At 51.1% G+C, this 13,033-nt stretch overlaps 1 pseudogene; it reads right to left on the bottom strand.

Annotated features, from left to right (window-relative positions):
• Positions 1-91: 91 nt before the first annotated feature.
• LOC122086717 lies at positions 92-2,033 on the bottom strand (annotated as a pseudogene).
• Between the last annotated feature and the right edge of the window lie 11,000 nt (positions 2,034-13,033).

The following is a 13,033-nucleotide window of genomic DNA, read 5'->3' as shown; positions in this document are numbered from 1 at the left end:
CCAGACGTAATCAGGAAAAAAAAAAAAAATAAATAAAAAATGTGACTAACTCAATGCACAAGGCTCTCACCACTACGGGATATGAGGAAAATCATAATGTACGAAGCCTTACCCCTACTTTGCGGTGAAGCTGTTTCCAAAAATCTCCTAGTTGTTCTTTTTCATTTTGGTTAGTATTAATGGCCCGGCATGATCTCCTAATCTCACCTTGTGTTCTAGTAAGAACCTCTACAGCTCCCATCTTCACCAAAGCCTGACCAAACTGGGTAGAAAACTTAATGCCAGTAGCTAGAGACATCACTGTGGCTCTTGTCTGAGGATCCAATGCCAACTCTTGGTCTATTTGTAGAATCCCTCTTCTTCTAATCAACTGCCCATAATATGAATTGTCAACAACGTTTGTACTTAGCTTGTTCTGGTCGAGACTAACTGTGTTGTCCGTTGTCGCATTTTGTGGGCAACTGAGCCTCAAAATTGAGGCTAGGGACGGATCCATGGTTGGGTCAGGCTTTCCTGTGTTGTTGAAATTTTAGAGACGATCCAAGAAGACTGAACAATGTGCAACCCCACAGTGTGACCACCTAACATTAACATAGAAAGTAAAATTAATTTGAACCTCTCTGTACGTCAATGGATGAACACATTAGTGAAGATGTATAGCAATTACCAAGGAGGAGAACCATGTCCGTAGGGTTAAGTCCCTTGTTTCCAAATGCTGCAATGGCTTGAGAGATTGATGCTGAATGGCTTGGGAGAATGACTTCACTGGCGAGTGATACTAAACCATCCCTTCTCCCTATCTGTACATTGTATCTCCCTCCTCCACCCTGCATATGTAAAAGTAAATAATCAAAGGTGGCAATTTCAGTTCCAATCCACCTGAACCAGCATTGATTCTTTTAGATTCTGGTTGACTAGTCCCAGCCCGGATCAGTTAAGCCATTTTAATATTGGACCAGGTCAGGGTTGGACAACAAATGTGAATCTGAGTGGCCCAAACCAATTCTCGCATGTCCTACTAATATTGTTTAGGACCCTTCTTTCATTACTTTTGACAATAGCAATATTAAGGGCATTTCAAACCTTCGTACAATAGGAAGAATAATTATGAGATAATAATGTAAGCTAATTCAATTATGGATAGGCTTGCAAAGCTAGCAGCGAAAAAGGCAGTTTCAACCACCATGGTTGAATGGACATCTCAGATGTTAGAGGAACTCAAGATGGATTCTCAATGTAGGTTTAGATATCGGTTCCTTAGGTGGTCTTGTGTCTTTTTGCTTATTGGGGAGTGCTCTCCAGCTGATGGCAATGCTGAATAAAGGGAGTGCTTCTCAAATTTGTGTTGGAGTTACTAGGTGGTCCCAAGTTGTATTATATTTTTCTCTTTCTATTTCCCTCTTAATAAAAAAATAATTAATTAACTAGTGCAAATTCACAGTTTCCTATCACCCAAGAAACTACGTACCAAGTAAACAACATCACAAGCAGCATGGCAATAATATCAGCACAAGAAACTACACCAGGACAAGCTCTCTCCACAGCAGCCTTTGCTTGATCAATGACATCGAAGCCTCTCACACTAAGGTTCGGAGGTGCAGTTTTCTCCGTTGAATTTCCATCTAAAAGGATAGATGCGTCGCAACCCTTTTCATTCATGAACCAAAAAAAAAGAAAAGAAAAAGGAAAGCATTAAGGTTTAACAAAAATTCAAAAGCATAATAAGAGTGAACTCATTATCTACCAAGGACACAAAGCTTGCTTAGTTACCATTCATTGAAAATGTAAGGTTAGAATGAGGACATATCTATGCTTACCCTAACAAAGCAATCATGGAATTGCAACCGGAGGAGGGCAGCCACAATGGCAGGGTCCTTGATGAACTGTGTGGTGATGACTCTTCCGACGATTTGCTCGACATCGTTCAATCTACATTTTCTCTTGTAAAACCCACCTTGCAGGTCACCATAGCATAAGCCAGTGAAGCTCATTAGAATGAGCACAAGAAGTTTCGCTGCTGCCATAACCTTCATTTTATGTTGGGACTAATAGATTGAGTACTTTGAGGTTTGCACTCAATGATAGGGATAATAAGGATGTATCTCTCTTTGCTATTTATAGAGAAATGAGTGGTTGATGCCAAGCATTATTTATTCATCAATGAGGTAGCTAGACTGCCGCATGACTATTGCATATGCGTGTTGTCCGTGAACGTGAACCCATGCATGTAGTGGAATAAAAAAAACATTCTAGCAACACTCCTCAATGAACTTTGGATATATTGGTTGTGATATTGATGAGAGCCTAGTCAGTGAATCTGATGGATTGTAACTACATGGACAATTAGTTTAATAATTGATATATAGATAATGGAAGGCCTGATTGGTTATCACATAGAATAGACTTATCTTGTGCCTTAGCATATGAGGCCAACAAATTCATATTATGAACCAATCAACCACCGCTTATTAGATAGTCCTTTACTTGCTTTTCAATGTTAAATGTTTTAAATATGATATCTCATCCTCCGTGTTATGCTTGGTCAGAATGTCTGCTATGTTAGGCTCCTGCTAATCACAAACAGCTGAACAAAATATATATATATATATATATGTGTGTGTGTGTGTGGACGATCTATTGTATGAAACAAATAAGTTTAAAAATCTGTAACGCCATCACCTTCGAGGTTACGAATAATTTTTTTTTAAGTGCGTCGTATACTCAGTGTCTATTAGAAATAAGTACCTTGTCTTGTGATACAGCCAAATTGATCTCTCCGTGGGGAAAGGACACGTGTCGCCCCCGAGACACGTGTCGTCCACCAGATAAGGATTCCAAGGACTTAATCACGCTCGATCACGTCGTTTGCATGAGGGGAATATTCCCCACAAGAAGGATGGCCGTATGGGAGAAGGACAGAGGAAAAGACAAGAAAAAACCCTAGGCCCGAGGAACCATATAAGGGGGCCGAGAGGAAGGAAGAAGGTAAGCATTCAGACCCTCACCATTACTCCCTTACTGAAAACTGTGCGGCCGACCCTAACTTGAGCGTCGGAGGACTAACCCCGGACAAAGCTCCGGGCCTCCGCCGTCTGTGCTTGTGCAGGACCAACTCGCAGGGTTTTTTGGTAGCAACAGATTGGCGCCGTCCGTGGGAACGACGGTAATGGTGGGGAGAACCTACAACTGCAAGAGGACAAGAGCGGCATCCAACATGGACATGGGGGAAGAACCTTCAGGGGGGCTTCCTCCCTCGGCGGAGATAGGACGAGAAAGGGGCAATGACGACCAGGAAGTATCCGTAAGGTACTAGCGTTCGGCTGGATATTCAGTTCGTGAAGACAGTGATCATCAGCCTCCTGTAGCACAGGAGTACGTGACGAGGGAGCAATTTGAAGCCCTCCAGGACAAATATAACCGGATGGCCAAGACTATGAGGGAGGTCTCCAAAGCTGTCTCTCAGAAGACCGGCGGAGCACCCCGAGGCCCCCACGTCCAGTTTGAGAGAGCTCGAGATGAAGATCGGAGCAGTATAGGATCGACAAGGGACGATTGTAACCCTCGAAACCGAGCGAGGGGGGAGAGTCCCGCACCCCGAGGCAGGACACAACGTGCCGCCAGAGACCCACATGGGGATCCGCACCAAAGAGACAAACAGAGGCCCGAGGACTCGGGATTAAAGCAGATGATCCTAAACCTGAAAGATGAGATCAAGAAGGTAGCATAAAATTAGACGGGAACTCGCGAGCCGGACCTCACTAATGACACGGCTCTAGCTGACGAAGTCACAAGGGACCCGCTCCCGATCAGCTTTCGTCTACCCAAGTATGACACTTATGACGGGTCTGGGGACCCCGTCGATCACCTGGAAGGGTTCAAGGTCACCATGCAGTTCCATCGGGTCTCGGAGAACATCATGTGTCGTGCCCTTCCATTGACGTTCAGAGGAGCGGGGAGGCTATGGTACAACCGACTGCTGACGAAGTCGATCCACAACTTCAGTGACCTAAGTTACTTTTTCATGAAGGGATTCTCTAGTAGCCAGCTCCTTCAGAAAACTATGTTGAACTTGACCAACGTCAAGCAGCAAGAAGGGGAATCACTGCGGAGCTACATGAAGCGATTCCAACAAGAGAAGATCACAATCAGAGGCCTAGACCAGAAGGAGGAGTTCACGGCCCTGTTAGGAGGCGTCAAAGATAAGGAGTTGAAGAGGTCCCTAGCGAAGCATACACCTAGGAATCTGACCGAGCTGAGAGCACGATGCGATAAGTACATCCAGATGGAAGAAACCCTCCAGGCCGATGAAGAAGCCGAAAGGAAGGCGGTAAGAAAGAGGCTCTCAAGGGTTGACGATAAACCCTCTGAAGAAGGCAAAAGACAAAAGTCTGAGCGCGGTCGGGCCCCCAGTCCACCAAGGAAGTTTGAGAAGTACGCGCCCCTGAACCAAAGGCGAACAGAGGTACTAATGCAGATAAAGGATTCCCTGGATGCCAGGGCCATGAAGTGGCCAGGAAAGATGGGGCGACACCCCGAGAGGCGCAACGTGGACGGATATTGCCACTTCCACAGAGACCATGGCCATGATACCGAGGACTGTTGGCACCTCAAGGGGGAGATAGAAGGGATGATCCGAAGGGGATACCTAGGCCGATTTGTAGACCGCGAAAAGGAGGTTGCCCCAGACGGTAATAGCCAGAGGGATAACCGTCGGAGAGATGGCGGATGTCGCTATAAGAGAAGGGGACTCGCCCGTAGAGGCAATCAGGAGCAATGAAGGGACCAGACACCCGAGGGAGCTGAGCGTCGCCCCCGAGATGAGAATAAGAGCCCAACTAGAGTTATAGCGACCATCTGTGGAGGCCCAGCTGCTGGAGAGAGTTCAGTCTCTGCCAGGAAAGCCAAGGCCTACACTATAAGCGTACATATGGCAGAATGGCCAAACAAGAAGGCGAAGACGGGGACGGTTATCTCCTTCTCAAATGATGATCTGGAAGGGGTACAGACTCCGCATGACGATGCCTTGGTTATCACCATAACCATAACGGATTGCAAAGTGAAGAGGATCTTAGTGGATAACGGCAGTTCAACTGATATCCTGTTCCTTGAAGCTTTCCGGAAGATGGGCCTAGACGAGGGAAAGTTAAAGAAGGTCAAACACCTGTTGTAGGGATTCTCCGGCGTCCCAGTGAAGGTGGAAGGGTCGATTGAGTTGCTGGTAAGAGTTGGCACCAGAGATCGCCAAGCGACGGTCATGATCAACTTCCTGGTAGTGGGCATTACATCGGCATACAATGTCATACTAGGAAGGGTCGGATTAAACCTACTAAAGGCTGTCGTCTCCACACCCCATCTCAAGATGAAATTCCCAACCAAGAATGGTGTCGGGGAGTGTCGGGGCAATCAGGAGGCATCCCGGAGGTGTTATGCCACTACCTTATGGGGGAAAAGAAAAGGCGGGCGAGGCACTCCCAATAGAGGATCTGTGAGATGATGCCAGTTATCAATGGGGGGAGCCGGCCAAAGATTTGGTGTAAGTTGAAGCCGAAGAGGGGGATGACGCTCGGTAATTTTAGATTGGGGCTACCATGCCAAGGTTGCAGCGAGAAAGACTCATTTCATTCCTATGGAACAACGCTGACGTCTTTGCCTGGTTAGCTTTGGATATGCCCTGGATAGATCGAGAGGTGATAGAACATCATATGAATGTTAGCCCAATGAAGAAGCCGGCGCAGCAGAAGAAGAGGACTTTTGCTCCCGAAAGGCAGCAGAAAATAGACGAGGAAGTGGAGAAGCTGCTGAAGGCCCAGTTCATCCGCGAGATCTAGTACCCGTAGTGGATATCCAACGTGGTAATGGTCCCGAAGGAAAATGGGAAGTGGAGGATCTGCATCGACTTCACCGACCTGAATAAGGCCTGCCCGAAGGACGCATACCCCCTGCCGAAGATAGACCTCCTCATCGACGCCACGCGGGATACGAGGCGCTGAGTTTCATGGATGCATACTCGGGGTACAATCAAATCAAAATGTCTGAGGCCGATGTCCCGAAAACATCCTTCATAACCGAGGGTGGGCTGTACTGCTATGAGGTCATGCCTTTCGGGCTAAAAAACGCAGGGGCCACCTACCAAAGGTTGGTGAATAAAATTTTCAAAGGGATGATTGGCAAAACCATGGAGGTATATGTGGATGATATGCTCGTAAAAAGCCTGAAGGCGGAAAGACATATCCAAGACTTGGAAGAGGCGTTCCATGTGCTGAGACGGTATGGCATGAAGCTGAACATAGCAAAGTGCGCATTCGGAGTAGCCTCGGGAAAGTTCCTCGGCTTCATCGTCTCAGAGAAAGGAATTGAAGCCAACCCAGTCAAAATACAAGCCATTCAAGACTTGAGGTCACCCCAGAACGTGAAGTAAGTCCAGGAGCTAACGGGTCGGGTCGCCGCCCTCGAGCTATTCATGTCTCGGTCTGTAGATAGATGCCTCTCCTTCTTCAAAGTGTTAAAAGGGACCAAAAAGTTCGAGTGGGCGGAGGAGTGCGAAAAGTCTTTGGAACAATTGAAGGAGTACTTGGCCGCACCCCCGTTGCTGACGAAGTCGAACACCGGGGATGCTTTGCAGTTATACCTTGCACTCCAGGAGGTGCATGAAGGAATATGTGGCCAACACCTAGGAGCCTAGGCCTTGGCACATAAAGTACTAAGGCAGGGCCTGTACTGGCCGACAATGAGGAAGGACGCAGAATCACTAGTCAGGAAGTGCGTCAAGTGCCAGATGTTTGCCCCCGTGCCTAGACTACACTCTATCGAGCTCTCATCCTTATCGAGCCCAGTACCATTCACCATGTGGGGAATCGACATCCTAGGCCCATTCCCCCTAGCCACGAGACGAAGGAAGTTTACCGTGTTGGCAGTCAACTACTTCACGAAGTGGGCAAAGGCCGAAGCCCTAACGACGATAACCGAAAAGAACATAAGGGACTTCTTCCAGAGGGCGGTAGTCTATAGATTTGGAATCCCCCAAGTTGTGGTGACGGATAATGGAACTCAGTTTGCCAATCCAACCTTCGACTCGTTCTGTGAGGCCCTCGGCATCGACCACAGGAAAACCTCTATCGGGTATCCACCGACCAACGGGCAGACAGAGGTAACCAACCGTACACTACTTCAAGGAATTAAAAAGAGACTAGACGACGCCAAAGGACTATGGGCAGACGAGTTGCACCACATCCTCTGGGCTTACCGCACTACTGAGAGATTAGCCACCAGAGAAACACCCTTCATGTTAACATACGGCACTGAAGCTGTACTTCCAGTGGAGATAGGGGCCATTACCCATCGGATTCAGTACTACAATGAAGACGAAAATGATGGAGGGCTCCGAGCGAATCTAGACCTCTTGGCAGAAACCAGAGACACTTCGCAAGAAAGGATCGCCGCTTACCAACAGAGGGTCGCGAGGCACTACAACACCAAAGCTCGAAAGAACGAATTCAGGAAGGGTGACCTCATCCTCAGAAAGGCAGAAGTGTGGGACCCGAGACATCAAGGGAAGCTAGATCCAAATTGGGAAGGGCCCTACAGAGTCTCGAGGGTAATACGACCAGGGTCCTATCACCTGGAGACTACGGGGGGAGGAAGGGTACCCCGATCGTGGAACTCTCAGAACTTAAGAAAATTCCATCAGTAGTGAAGTGGCGAGCACGCACACTTGTTTATAGTTTTTTGCAATTTTCGCCCTTATACACTTTTAAGTTGTAATTCCTCATCCTAAACTCCGGAAGTCTTCATTCATGGATAATACGAAAGCTGGTTTACGACAATTGAGAGGAATTCTCCAGTCTGATGACCTTTAACTCTACTGAACGGCTACGACTGAAGGTCTTCACCTCGGTCGGGGCCTCAGCCAACGGAGGCCGAGCCGAGCTTACCGAAGGGCCACACCTCGGTCAAGGCTCAGGCGGAGGCCGAGCCGAGCTGGCCGAAGGTCATCACCTTGGCCGGGGCCTTGGGCAAAGGCCGAGCCGAACTGGCCGAAGGTCATCACCTCGACCGAGGCCTCGGGCAAAGGCTGAGTCGAACTGTCCCAAGGTCATCACCTCGGCTGGGGCCTCGGGCAAAGGTCGAACCGAATTGGCTGACGGTGTTCGCCTTGGTCAGGGGGCTCAGGCAGAGAACAAGCTTTGTAGGGCTAGCGTCCACTCCTCGGTCAAGGCATGGGCAAGGCTGGGCTGACCTGATTGGGGGTCCCACCATCGGCCTGTGACCTGCTCCAGAGCCGAAGGAACTTAACCAAAGGCAATTGACTGTCGGGAGCAACGACTATTGAAGGGTCGGCCTTTGGCTAAGTCTCGAATCCATGCCAGTCTAACAGACCCTTCGGCTGGAGCCGAGGGAGAACACTTGGTGAAAATTGCTTGATTTTCGTAGGGTCAGCCCTCTGCTAGGTCTCGGATCCATGTGTTTAACAGACCCTTCGGCTGGAGCTGAGGGACACTTGGTGAAAACCACAGTACTTGCTCCAGGTTCCTCCAGTCCAGTCCTCGGACTCAGGAAACCTATCCGATAAGCCGAGGGGAGAGGACCGAGCCGTGCTCAAGTAGGAAGGCGGACCCTAAGGCAGGCAACGAGGGGTTTCAGCCTCTTTGCACCTAGCTACGGACTAAAGAATACCTTACTCAGAGGGACACAGAGGGCGAGAAAAATGAAAGATGGGGGTAAAAAGACTTCATTCATTCATAAAGCCCGAAGGCCAAGATTACAAGACGAAGGCCCGAAGGCCGTAGTTACATACGAAGCCCGAAGGCTGATTACATAAGGCTCGAAGGCCAAGATTACAAGAAGCCCGCAGGCTGATAACAACAAAAAGAAAGGGGGTTGTCTGAGCTGAGACCTGGGGTGACCTTGAGGGGCGTCCGTTGGGTTCGCGGCCACTTCTTCGGCTTGGAGGGTCTCCTGATCCGAACCACCATGGCCGGGAGTCAGAGGGACCTCTCGGTGCAGCTGAACCTCACCCTCCTTGCTGCAATATCTGCCATCGACATCGGCAACCTCAGTGGCTGATGGGGCCACCTCCACGTCGTCGTCCTCAAAGATGAGCCCGCTGTCCTCGAAGGAGACCCCGGGGTAACGCTCGAGGACCTAGTCTCGGACCTTGGTAGCGCCCATCGTGAACTCTGGGGTGATGGTGCGCTTTATCTCCTCCCTGAAGTCCTCGGAGGACCGATACTCCTCGACCCCTCGAGACTCGGCTTCCTGAATTCGAGCCTTCATCTGCGACTTCAGCTCCGTGAGCTTCTGATCGCACTCTCGGCGTGTGAAGACGAGGTCCTTCTCCAAGTGCTCCATCTTCTTGAGGAGGATCGAGCGCTCGTTCTCCAGGGAGGCCTTCTCTCTCTCGATGACCTTGAGGTCTCGGCACATAGCCTCGGCTCGAGCCGCCAGCTGACCCATCTGATTTTGTGCCTACATGAAACACCGAAGGTCAGAATGCTAAGACAAAAAAAAAAAGGGTAGGGGGACTGAAGCTTACCCCAGCCATGAAGATGCAAGCATTCGTGATCATGGGCGTCGTCCCTTGCTTCTATGCCTCAGTGGCATCTCGGGGAAGACTCCCCTTCATCACCAGCTCACGAGCAACTCGCCTGACGGCCAGCGTGTCATCCTCCTTCACCGACCATTAAGGGACAAACCCCACTTCGGCCCTCACGGTCGCCACCCTCGGGCCTCTGGAGGCCGCGGTGGGGGAGGGGTCTTGCGTAGGCCCATCACGGCCGGAGCAGCGAGGGCCTGGATCGCCTCGACGCTCGGTCCCTTGACTTTGGACCTCTTCTTCGGGGTCTCAGAGGATGGCCCCTTCTTCTCCTTCCACTTTGGCCTCGGTTGCTGTTGGGCATCCCGCGCCTTGGCCTCCTTGATTTGTGCCTGCCTTGCCATGACGGCGACCCTAGCCTCGACCCTGGTGACTTACACTGCAAAAAGAAACAAGGGGAGTCAGTACGAAGAACCGACACCCGAAGGAAGCAAACGGAGGCTAGCCTAACTCACCTGGGCTAAGCCCGAATCTAAAGAGTATGGCGTCGGACTTGAGGCAGTCGGCCTCGACTGGAGAACAGTCTTCTTGCCGCCTCACCATCGCCAACGACTCCGCGTCTGCCCCAAATAGGGTAGGGGCGGAGTTCACCTCCCTAAGGTCTGGGATATCCCAAACTGTGCCAAAGGGCACCCCCTCGGACGTCCTCACAAAGAAAAACTTCTCCTTCCACCCGTGGATGGAAGTCGGGTAACCCTTAAGAAGCCGAAGGTCCTTTCGGGGGCAAAAGTAATTCCAACCCGAAAGCCCCTTGCAGGCCTGAAGGAGAAAACAGTTAATGAAGAGGGGGAGGGAGAAGGGCCTCTGGTGCCTTACGAAGAAGACGACGAAGCTGAGCACTTGTCGCCACCCGTTCGGCGTCAGCTGGGTCGGACATACCCCATAGTGCCGAAACACTCGGGTGAAGAAGGGGTGGAGAGGCAGCCGAAGGCCGGCCTTAAACGCCTCCTTATACAAGCACAGCTCCTCGGAGTTTCGATAGCTGGCTCGGTCGGATGGTCTGGGCAGTCGGAGCTCGAAAGCGTCCGAGACACCGAAGGAGGCCCTCAGCTCCTCCAGTTCTGGCTCGTCCTTCGTGGATACAATGTTAAGAGCCTCCACTTTTAAAGGCTCCTGGGTCTGAGCTCGGGAATCGAGCACCCTCTCCCTGAATCCTGCACCGTTGGAGCCACCCTCGGACCCCGAAAGAGAGGCCACGGACGATGAGTCGAGGGAAGAGGGAGAGTCAGTGGAATCCGAGGACATCCCTCGGACCTCCCCTGGACTCCTATGCCTACGTTTTGGCCTCATCCTCTCGGAGGACGATGGGCTGTAGCCCGACGAGGAAGACATCACTTACTTTTTGGGTGTCGCTAAACTAGGGGAGTCAAGACGAAGACGAGATCTTCGAAAAGAACACCGAGGCCGAAGGTAAGCTCTCCGAAGGGAAAAAAAAGTGCCCCATAAATGGCCCCCACACTATATAGATGGGGAGAAAGACGGTACGACTACCCGAGCATTAATGGCGCCGCCACGTCAGAGTATGAAGCCTTGAGGTTTGCGCTCGAACGGACCTGACAGAAGGTCCCCCTCTCGGTTGGGAGTTCGGCCAAAGCCGAACGGACCTGACCGAGGGTCCCCATTTCGGTTGGGAGTTCGGCCAAAGCTGAACGGACCTAACTGAGGGTCCTCCCCTCGGATTGGGAGTTCGGCCAAAGCCAAACGGACCTGATCGAGGGTCCACCCCTCGGATTGGGAGTTTGGCGAAAGCCGAATGGACCTGACCGAGGGTCCTCCCCTCCGATTGGGAGTTCGGCCAAAGTCGAACGGACCTGACCGAGGGTCCCCCTCTCGGTTGGGAGTTCAGCCAAAGCCGAACGGACCTGACTGAGGGTCCCCCCTCTCGGTTGGGAGTTCGGCCAAAGCCGAATGGACCTGACCGAGGGTCCTCCTCTCGGTTGGGAGTTCGGCCAAAGCCGAACGGACCTGACCAAGGGTCCCCCCTCTCGGTTGGGAGTTAGGCCAAAGCCGAATGGACCTGACCGAGGGTCCTCCCCTCGGATTGGGAGTTCGGCCAAAGCCGAACAGACCTGACCGAGGGTCCTCCCCTCGGATTGGGAGTTCGGCCAAAGCCGAACAGACCTGACCGAGGGTCCCCCCTCTCGGTTAGGAGTTCGGCCAAAGCCGAATGGACCTGACCAAGGGTTCTCCCCTCTGATTGGGAGTTCGGCCAAAGCCAGGCGGACCTGACCGAGGGTCCCCCTCTCGGTTGGGAGTTTGGCCAAAGCCGAACGGGCCTGACTGAGGGTCCCCACCTCGGATTGGGAGTTCAGCCAAAGCCAAACGGACCTGACCGAGGGTCCTCACCTCGGATTGGGAGTTCGGCCAAAGCCGAACGGACCTGACCGAGGGTCCCCCTCTCGGTTGGGAGTTCAACCAAAGCCGAACGGACCTGACCAAGGGTCCCCACCTCGGATTGGGAGTTCAACCAAAGTCGAACGGACCTGACCGAAGGTCCCCCTCTCGGTTGGGAGTTTGGCCAAAGCCGAACGGACCTGACCGAGGGTCCTCACCTCGGATTGGGAGTTCGGCCAAAGCCGAAAGAACCTGACCGAGGTTTCTCACCTCGGCAGGGGGCTCAGAGTAAGGCCGAGCTGAGCCGACCGAAGGTCTTTACCTTGGCTGACCACAGGCCTCGGTCGCCAGCAGAGCTAAGGCCGAAGGAATAAGGCCAAAAGTTAAAAAAAAAGAAAAAGAGGAAAAAAGGAAGTGATGAAGAAAAGAGCGATGATTGCGAAAAAGTTGGTTACTCCCACAGGAAGAGACTCCTAGTGGGAGTAAGGGGGCTCCTGATACAACCAAATTGATCTCTCGATGGGGAAAGGACACGTGTCGCCCCCGAGACACGTGTCGTCCACCAAATAAGGATTCCAAGGACTCAATCATGCTGATCACGTTGTTTACATGAGGGGAATATTCCCCACAAGAAGGACGGCCGTATGGGAGAAGGACAGAGGAAAAGACAAGAAAAAACCTAGGCCCGAGGAACCATATAAGGGGGCCGAGAGGAAGGAAGAAGGTAAGCATTCAGACCCTCACCATTACTCCCTTACTGAAAACTGTGCGGTCGACCCTAACTTGAGCGTCGGAGGACTAACCCCGGACAAAGCTCCGGGCCTCTGCCATCTGTGCTTGGGCAGGACCAACTCGCGGGGTTTTTTGGCAGCAACATCTTGGCTTGGGATCTCCTATTTGTTTCACCCCCTCTAACCTTGATGTATCCCCTATTCAATTGTTTCTCCCCTCCTCCCTTTTCAAGTTTCCTCCTTTTTTGGCTTGTAATTTGGGCCTTGGTTTTTTATGTATCCTCCTTAATTGCTGTTTTGCTCCTTTGTTAGGCTTCACCTTTGGTTAGCCTTGTGACTTTGTATTGTTTTTTTTTTTTTTTCATATATTTTATTT

The sequence above is a fragment of the Macadamia integrifolia genome, chromosome 8 (genome assembly GCF_013358625.1).
Source record: "Macadamia integrifolia cultivar HAES 741 chromosome 8, SCU_Mint_v3, whole genome shotgun sequence".
Taxonomy (NCBI): Eukaryota; Viridiplantae; Streptophyta; class Magnoliopsida; order Proteales; family Proteaceae; genus Macadamia; species Macadamia integrifolia.
This window is presented reverse-complemented; position numbering and strand designations above follow the sequence as displayed.